Below are 10067 nucleotides of genomic sequence, written 5' to 3'. Positions count from 1 at the left end.
ATTAGAAGAAATGCATCTTACATTGTGGAATTTTATCAAAAAACAAATACACCTTATATAAGGAAATAGATGGAGTATTTATGAGTGGAATTTATTGGGCTAGGCTTGGTGAAACACAGGGAGGATCTTTTATATATGTGGCACTAAAAAGAGATTTTGAAGCTTTGGTTACCTTTTTAGTTGAGAAATGTTACCTGGCATACGTCAGCCTGGAGACAAGAACCAGCGAATGCCCTTTCCATGGTCCGACCTGGCGGCACAAATCTTAGCGCACATTGGGTGCCAGGTCAGCTCTCCTTTGTCGTTCCCTATTTCAACTATGCTAGCGAACATACCTTTTTTATTTCTTCAAAGAAAATGGTCGCCCACGAGGACTCAAATTCGCGCCCTCATAGGGGAGCACCATGCACACTGACCACTTGGGCTGAAGCTGGATTTGTGAACAATTGCGCACAAACATATTTGTGTACGTATATTTGAATATTTGATTTTATATTTATTGTTTCATTTGGACAAAAATCCATAAGTCCTGTTTTTTATCATTTTGTAAATAATTTTTTTCTATTGGTGCTTCTTTTCCTAAACTCGTCATGTGGATATTTATTATACATAACTTGGTTTTATTAAAAATATGACATTATTTCTCCCAAAACATCGCATTTATTACTATCTTAGATGACACTTTTGATTAAGAGCATGAGATTTTAACAATTAATAACACGGCATTTTTATTATTAAGAGCATGGCATTTTTATTTTCAGCGGCATGGGAGTTTTTATTATTATTAAGTGCATGGCATTTTTATTAATAATAGGATGGCATTTTTATTATTGAGAGGATGACATTTGAACTATTGAGAGTATGGGTTTGATTCCCAGGCACTCCTTTTTAGCTTTCTTTTGTTATCACGATGGTATCTCCTTTTACATGGCAATTTTTTCTTAAAAAATAACATGGTAGTTTATATTTTTATTATTATTTAAGAGATGACAACTTTTATTATTAAGAGATGGAATTGTTAAATTTTAAGAGAATCCATTTTTTATTAAGAGATGACAACTTTTATTATTAAGAGATGGAATTGTTAAATTTTAAGAGAATCCATTTTTTATTAAGAGATGCCATTTTTATATTTTAAGAGATGATATTTTTATTATTAAGAATGGTATTTTTAATATTAAGAGATGACATTATTATTATTAAGTTATGTCATTTTATTATTAAAGATGTATGTTTATTATTATTAAGAGATGGCATTTTTATATTTTAAGATATGGCATTTTTGCAGGATGGCATTTTTACCGGATGGCAGTTTTTAAAGTTTAACATGGCATCCTTATAGCATGGCAGTTTTTATAGTTTAGCATGGCAATTTTATTTTATTTTCTAGATCATAGGATTTTTTTATCATACTCATTGTAAATTTACAAATTAGAGCAATGTCATTTTTTATATAATAGCATGGCATTTTCATAATTCAGATCAGGGACAAATTTGTTTTTGTCTAAGATGGCAGTTTTTTGATCGGATATGGCTTTTATTTATTTTTTATATACATCATGGCAAATCTTATTTTTACATTTTTTGTGTATAAAATAAATGTAGTTGTGCCTAAAGGCCTGGGGAAGCTAAAGGCGGCCTCTCTGGGCTGGTTCGTTGGCTCCGTAGTGAACGAAACGTTCGCTTGTCAAATCGACAAGCCATCCAGATATTAGGGCCCTTTTTGTTTATTGGTGTCTCAATCGATATATGCATTTTAGTCACCTTTTGTTATTATTTTATTTTTATATTTGTTGCGATTGCATCCTTTTTGGGCACAACTACAGTTTGTATGTGCGGTCACTCTTTTTCCCCCCTGTAAATGACCGTCTGCTCAACTGCAAATTTTGGTTGTGTAACCGCACTTTACTCAACAAAAAGTTGCATGCGCCGTAGACACTCCATTACTCAACATCTAAGAACAATCAGACATGATTAGTTTCAACACGCATAGGAGGAATCAAAGGCGTGCAAGTGAAAAAAAAAACTACCCAGCTGGTCCTCCCCTACCATGTTGCGATCTATGCCAATTTCATGATGGAACCTCTGGAATGAGGCTTAATAATCACAGCCCTGATCTCCTCCAAAAGCACCATGGTAAAGCTGTAATCATGCGATGCAACAGCTTGCGCAGAGATTATGGTACTATTAATCCCCACTTGTTAGTACATTGATTGTACAATCATGTGCTTAATTATACACGAACTGCGCGATTTCTCTTGTGGTGCTAAGGCTGGTCACAATGGGGAGGAACTTAGGAGTAACATCACACACTCCAATACAACTTTGCTTATGTGTTACATATTTAATGAAGAGAGAAATGCTTGTGGTAACTAGCTAAGTTACCGAAGCATCACACACTCCAAGAAACAATGAGTTTATAACCTAATAAATACATTGTTGCATGACACTACATAGATGTTCCTATCCACTATGAAGGTGATAACATAGTCTAGGGAAGTGTGTAAGTTACTAGACTATGAGGGTGTTTGGATACTCTCTAGTCATGTGACTAGTAGTAGTCAGACTAGAAGTTTTTAGTCAGGCCCTGTTTGGAAGGTGACTACTGCTAGTCAGCATTAAATATCTCAGTATTAAATGTCCTTTGTGCAACACCAATTAGAGGAGAGAGAGGGGGACTTTAGTTAGTAAAAGTCAGGGGTGTTTGGAGGTTTACTGACTAAAGGTGAGTACTACTAGTCTCTAGTCAGTAAAAGTTGAGGGTGGGGTGACTAGGGACTAAACTAGTTTTAGTCACCCACTAGTCAGGGGTGTTTGGAGGTTTACTGACTAAAGGTGACTATTACTAGTCTCTAGTCTCTAGTGATCCAAACACCCTTTATGTTCTTGTCCATTGTGACCAACCTAACTTAATCTGATCTCATCTTGGAACCTGAACAAGCAGGCTGGACCGACCGCGCGCAGCTGGCATGTCGGCGACCGAGCCGCACATGCTCCCAGTCCCAGCGGCGTACGTGCGGCACAGTCACCGTCGGATTAAACAACCCGAGCCCCCACGCCTGAGCAAATGATTGCTCCGCCCCGCCCGCCGTGGAAGCAAACCACCACCTCCCTCCCGACCTCCGGCCGCCCGATATTTATGGCGTCGCTGTACGTAGGGGTTGCTGGCCGGAGGCAGATCTGGCTAGCTTTTGTGCACCCAAGATCTGGCTAGCTAACTTCATGTCATAGAAAACAATATCAGAGGATTGAGATACAATAATACAAATTCCTCAACCAACTGCAAACTAATCAGCGGTCAAATTAAAGTCGTATGTATCATTGCAGAGGCCGCACTGGCCTCTAGCATATTTGCAACTTGCACGTACGGACCAATGTATGCAGTGTCGTTGTGTACATGATCAACAGTACTTTGGAGCTACACAATCATCACCACCAAAAGGCCATGTGCGGCCGCAAATGATTCAGTGGTTCGCCAGATAGCTGGCTCAAGCTGATTAATTAAGCACCCACCGATCAACGGGACTATGGGAGGGAGAGCCCCCCACCTGATCGATGACCCAGTTAGTTACAAAGTACAATTAGGCAGCCGTTGCATTAGTAGCACACCATGCATTAATATGACTAGCACATATGCCCGTACGTTGCAACGAAATTAAAAATTAACTTGTCCATCGGTGTGGCAAGATAGCATTCAGATTCACGGCAGGGAGACGCACATCAAACTCTAAAAAACATATCAGTCAACCATTAATCACGCAACAACCCTTAACACCGGTGTTAAGGATCAATTAGTTCTCCTTAGAATCCTCACATCTATACTTAGTTAGCTTTACACCTCCACACATCCAACTTGTAGCAACACTGATTGACCTCGCTACAACATGTGTTCGGCAATGGCGGTCATCCTTGTTGTGTCCATGTGGTCGTCTTTGCTACATTGTCCGTGTGATTTGTTGTCCTGGCAGCGTTTATGTAATCGGTTTTGCAGCACGACGGTCCAACTTCCCAATAGAAAAATAATAGCAGTGACGGGTGTTCCATTGGCATGCTTCCGGACGTAGCAAGCGATTGCCCTTCCAGCATTGTCTTATGCTTTGTGCAATAGCAGCGGGCCTAAAATGGTTGTGTGTGCCGTTTGTAGCAACAATGCTCGATCGAAGTTGCATGTAGATTAACCCGGTATTTTTTCTTTCAAAACAGTCAAACTTGATAGCGACAAAAACACCGAGAAATAAAAAGATTCCGTTGCACATTGAAAAGGTTAACAAGCCGCCCAAAAATCAAAGTTGGAGGTAGGTCGTTTGCTTCTTTTTTCGATTTTGAGTAGTTTGCTAGCGAGATCCGATTGATCCCATGGAAAGAAGGCAGCAACATGTCCCGTGTTGCACACATCTCGGTGGTTGTTTTGTTAGTGTGTATTAAGATTCAACCGTCACTCACCAGCTATATATACCACTGCAACCAGGTATATTGTATCTTTTGTTAGTTAGATTCAACAATATCATACACTGCATGGGACATGCAAGCACATCACGAGACAATAATCCAGCCATACTTCCTACATTTATGTTTAGAACCAACATTAATTCTTTCGTCACGCTCTACTCTCACAATTTCATTTAATTAGAGACAATCTTAATTCCTTCACTCCCGCACCTTACCCTTCGTTGGGCTTGATGATTACTCAACAACTCTTCGGCGTATATAAACTGGTGGATTTTTGTGGATCGAATCGAGGTGGGATAAGTATTCAAGCAAACCCTCTCTATATGAAAAATGACCACGCTTTTAAATTTTTCAAAAATGGTCGTGTTTTCATATTTGTACATAGATTAAAAATGTTTTCAATTTTCAGAAAATCTTCGTGTTTTTGAAATAGGGTTCGGAATGGTTTTGTTCTAATTTTTCACAACTATTAAAAAATGTTCAGAATTTCAGAAGATGTTCCTGGTTTCAGAAATTGTTCACAAATTGAAAAATGTTCATGTTTTCATTTTAAGGAATTTCAAATAATGTTCCCTTTTCCAAAATTGTTCAAAAATGTTTTTAAAAACGTGTTTTCAAATTTTCTTGGAGTTTTTAAAAAATTGGAATTTTTTTGTTCAAATCTTTCACAGCTTTTCAGAGTTTTTGTGGAATTTCACAAATAAATCCCGTTTCCACAAAATTTTCAATAATGTTCATGTTTTTCTTTTTGCAGGAGTTTCATTTTTTTGTGTTTTCCAGTTTTTCTCGGGAGTTTAAAAAATGTTTGCGTTTTCACATTTTGTTTTGGAATTTAAAAAAAATGTTCCGGTCTGAAAACTTGTTCATGATTTTCAGAAAATGTTTCAGTTTTTCTAAAATATGTTTACAAATTGTAAAGTGTTTTTGTTTCACAAAATATTGTGGTATTCTTTAACAAAAACAATTGCGTTCGAAATTCAAAAAATATTCGTATCTGCATTGGAGATTGGTTCTTGATGTTTTGCACTATCTAATAACCAGTAAAGTTTGCTAGGTCAACTGGTTGTAGTGTGACGTTGTTGTATGACATTCACAGACGTACGTAAAAAATTAACCCAGCGTCCCATCACGGACGAGAAAAATAGCCAGCGTTCCATGACGGACGAAAATTAGCTGGGTCCTCCCTTTAATATTAGATAAAAATAAAGATAAAAATAAAGATTCGAACAACATGCCTTGTCGATCGGGCTAATAATTAATAGTACCAACCAAGCCAGTATTAGCCATAACTAGTAAGATCTAGTTGCACATTATTTGTCGCGTCAGCTAGCCAGCTAGTTAATGACGGCCCAGTACTCCTTCCATCCTTGAAAGAGTGTACTTCCAACTCTGTTGGAGGGTCAAACTATCTCAAAGTTTAACTGAGTTTGCATAAAAATATATCAATGCTTGTGAAACGAAATAGGTATATGACGAAAATATATTTTATCATGAATCTAATGCTACTAATCTGATGGCATAAATGTTGGTCTATTATTGTATAAATACGGTTAAACATAACAAAGTTTGATTTTTCAACAAAGTTGGAAGTATACTCTTTTAAGGACGGAGGGAGTATGTGCTAACCAACGCTTGCAATTATTCTGTAGCTAGAGATCATGCTGCATGATTAACGATTGGTAGTTATGGCGTTTGTTCCCGCAACTGTATACTAGGATTTTTCAGTTATGCATGTTGAACGACCACAAATATGTTCTCTCGTGATGGACTAGATGCTCTAACCGGCCAACGGATAGGTAGCTAAGCTAGCTGGACTGTACAGTCACAAGAATCGGACGGTACTACCGTGGAATTAACTTCTCTACGTCCGAGTCACGGCCATGATCATCCATTCATCCCCGTGGATGCTTAACAAACCTCTGTACTGTATATGGGTCATGCCTGTATGACCTGACTTATTGTACTTAGTTTAGACTATGCCCCCCTTGAACTTCTTAAAATCTGCAGAGCTAAATCAAATCAAAATATATTTCTAATGGAGGATGGCGTTTGCTTCGATTTTGCACAGAACAACATATTACTAACTCCTTCCTCCGTTACATAATATAGTGCATATAGATTTTTGAAAAGTCAAACCTCGGAAATTTTGATCAAGTTTGAGGAGAAAAACATGTACATCTAGAATGCCAAACCTATATCATTGGATTCATTATAAGATGTAGTTTCATATTTCTGAGTGGAGTGTGTGAAATGAAGAAGAAGAAGAAGAAGAAGAAGAAGAACAAGGAAGAGGAGGTGGTAGTTCTTCACCTTTATTGGGCCAGGTAGGAGCCCACTATGCATTCAAGTTTTCCTTACTTCTCCATATACAGGATGTGAGTACTAAACCTGAGTTGAGCAACTCTAGCATCTAGGCCGGCGTCCATGCCAGGGTTGGGCCCTGATTTTCCCCACGAAGCTCAACCGAAATGCCGAAAAAAACATGAGAGGGTGTTTCTTTCAAGAACATTAGGTGTAATGCTTCATTACCTTATGTCTGAATAATCTTCTAATATTTTTACTACAAGATCATCATTTTCTCGGCCTTGGCACGGGTTTGACATTCATACCGGGTTTTGAAAACCTCGGTATGACCTAGGGGCTGCCCTAGTTCGCAAGTGCTGATCGTGGGAGCTATGTTTCGCTTATTGCGAGACGTAGCTCTGGCTCACCTCTTCCGTGACGCTAGTGGGTCATCCCAGTGTTGTAGCTGCATGCCTTTGCATGCATTTTTTTATTGTTATGTGTTTTTCATTTTTGATATTCACTGTTTGCTTCAAATTTTTCTGTTTTTCTCCTGTTTTCTCCGGGTTTTTTTGTTTCTTTTTTGTTTTTGTGGTTTTCTCAGTTTTTTCGGCTTTCACCGGTTTTCCTATGATTTTGTTGCCTTTTGAATTTTATTTTTTATTTTTACAACACAAGCCTACTTTTCCATACACGTTTTTTATGGACAACGAACATTTTTATCGTTTTTAACATTTATTTCAAACATATGTCTTCATATCTATTTTTTCATACACATTGTACATTTTTGTGCATGTGAAATACTTTTAGACATGTTTACCATTTTTCAAATACATCTCTTTGAACAACTTTTCAAGTACATGTGAAATAGTTTTTAAATACACATTGAATTTTTTTTTGAATGATACTATTTTTTCTATGCGGATATATTTTTTATGCTGTATAAATATTTTTCAAATGTGGAAAAATTACTTTTGAAGCTCGTGACTAGTTTGAAAATGTAACATATATTTTGAACGCTATAAAACAGTTTTTCTGAATTACACGCAAAATTATTTGCATTGGATATCATTTTTCAAATACATCACGTGCATTTTTTTTAAGTTCGCGAACATATTTTCAGTGTCATGGTCATTTCGTTTGTGCTCTCAACACTTTAATTAAATATCACTAAAATAAATGTTACACTGCTTTATTATTTCTGAAAATTTGAAGTATATTAAGTATTTTAGAACATATGTACTGATATTATTTTCCAAGATGTATACCAAAAAGAAAAACAGATATACATGCACCTGCGTAATTATGGGTGGCCCATTTAGGGCGTCGAGATGCTTGCATCTCGCTGTGTGCTGATCGCGGAAGCCACTGGCAATGCGCCGGCCGACGTCCGCGCTGGCGCGCCTCGGGATTCTCCGGCTCTGCCACATCCGCCCGCGCCATTCATCCTGCTGCATACGGATACGGCTACGTGCTCCGTCGTTCGGCTCTTCGTCCCTCCCAGAGAAGAGAATTATTCAGGGGCAAGAGCACTGCAGGAGCAGCTATGATTAATGGGAAATGGTATCTCCTCCGCTGGCTTGAATAAAAACTCCTGTACCACTGGCCCCTTCATGTCGTCCCTCTACCTCTGCTTCCCTTCCCTCTATCATGTCCCTGCCCCCCTCCCTCCATGTTTGATTGATTACTTTGTTAGTTGCTGCTAGATCTTGACTATTCTTCATAGCAACTCCAACCCTTTTTTATGCTCATTACACAAGTCTTCAAAGCACTCTATGCAGAGGCCCAGTAGGACCGGTGTGCGCCGTTAAATGATAGTGGGCCTGTTCCATTTGTATAGTGGATTTGTTTTCGATGCACGGTTGTTCCATTCGGCAACTAGGCATCATAGTATGCTGAAAAGAACAACGGCCAACCGGTGTGTGTTAGATACTGCTATTTTCTTCTTCTTCTTCTTCTTCTTCTTTCAGAAACAGAATTATTGACAGATGAAGCATATATTTGATACTTCATCACACTATGTGCGCACGCCATGCATTGTTAGCAATATACTGTATGTTGCATGTATCTGCAGGCATAATGCTAGCTTCTAGTTATCAAAATGAATTAAAAAAATATATCTAGACGCATTTTGGTTCTAGATACACCCACTTTTGCCCATTTTGATGACAAATATTCTCGAACAGAGGGAGTATAATATTGTCACTTGCACGTACGCACATCCGCAACGACTAGTTAGCTAGCCACTACTAATACTAACGACCGAGCTTGGTGGCAGAATCATTTATTAGTCGACAGCCGCGAACGACGGCATCGATCATCAGCGGCTAGGGCTAGGGACACTTGACGGTCTGACAGACCAAGAACCATGTGATCGATGGGTGACTGTGTGAGGTGCGGAAGCAATGATTCGACGGTTAGTCTTGTGTGGCTGCCCACTCATCATATCCACCATGATGAGACCGCTCGCCAGTAGTTCTGAGCTGCTTACATACACAGATCTCGGATCCGTCCGATGGACGGATGATCACCCGCACGCCTGCCTTCAGTCGTTTGTTGAGGCATGCATGCATGATTTCCGCCACATGCCACTGTCGGGAAATTACATGTGGTGGACTACTGATCCAACCATCTGTACACTCGATCGATACTGTGGTTGTATCTACGGCCTATGGCTGATTTTGCCAGCCAGTCGCATATCACGGAATTGACCTCTCTAATGGCGGCGGACACGTACAAATGTGCACACGGACAGGGCCTGCTCAACCCTCATTTTTCGTCCGCTACAACCATATACGTCAAATTTAACACTCTAAATCCATACAACATCATGCAACACTAAAAGCTACGTACTAGTAGCTAGAAACTAGCCTACTACTACTCATCGTCGAAGATGTAAACGATCTCTGTGCCGGCAGTGCCGTACGGACCGGCTTCCCGGTCATTGGATTCCACCCACAGCTCGGACTCCATGTCCGTGAAGAGTTCAACACACTCCATTGGCGCCTCGGAGAGGAAGCAGCGGTTCGCCTCCACTTTCACCTCCTACTGGTTGGAGTCGAGGATGGCCTACTGCTCCGCCGCCGCCTCCACTTGTGCGTTGCCCATGCTAAATCCGGCACTTGGAGGGGCCGGATCCGCCTCGCCTTCCTCCTCCTCCATGTCACCTGCTCCTCCTCCTCCTCATGCTCCGGAGAGTCCGGAGGTAGGCCGGGTGAAATCCGAGTGGCGCACTGAGCCTGAATCTCCTCTAGAAGCTACCACCGGTGCTTTAGAGTGAGCATGGCATAGGTGGTGATTGTCGAGCCATGGCTACCGGAGGTCCGAGCTGTGAG

The sequence above is a fragment of the Triticum dicoccoides genome, chromosome 7A (genome assembly GCF_002162155.2).
Source record: "Triticum dicoccoides isolate Atlit2015 ecotype Zavitan chromosome 7A, WEW_v2.0, whole genome shotgun sequence".
In the NCBI taxonomy this organism is placed as follows: domain Eukaryota; kingdom Viridiplantae; phylum Streptophyta; class Magnoliopsida; order Poales; family Poaceae; genus Triticum; species Triticum dicoccoides.
This window is presented reverse-complemented; position numbering follows the sequence as displayed.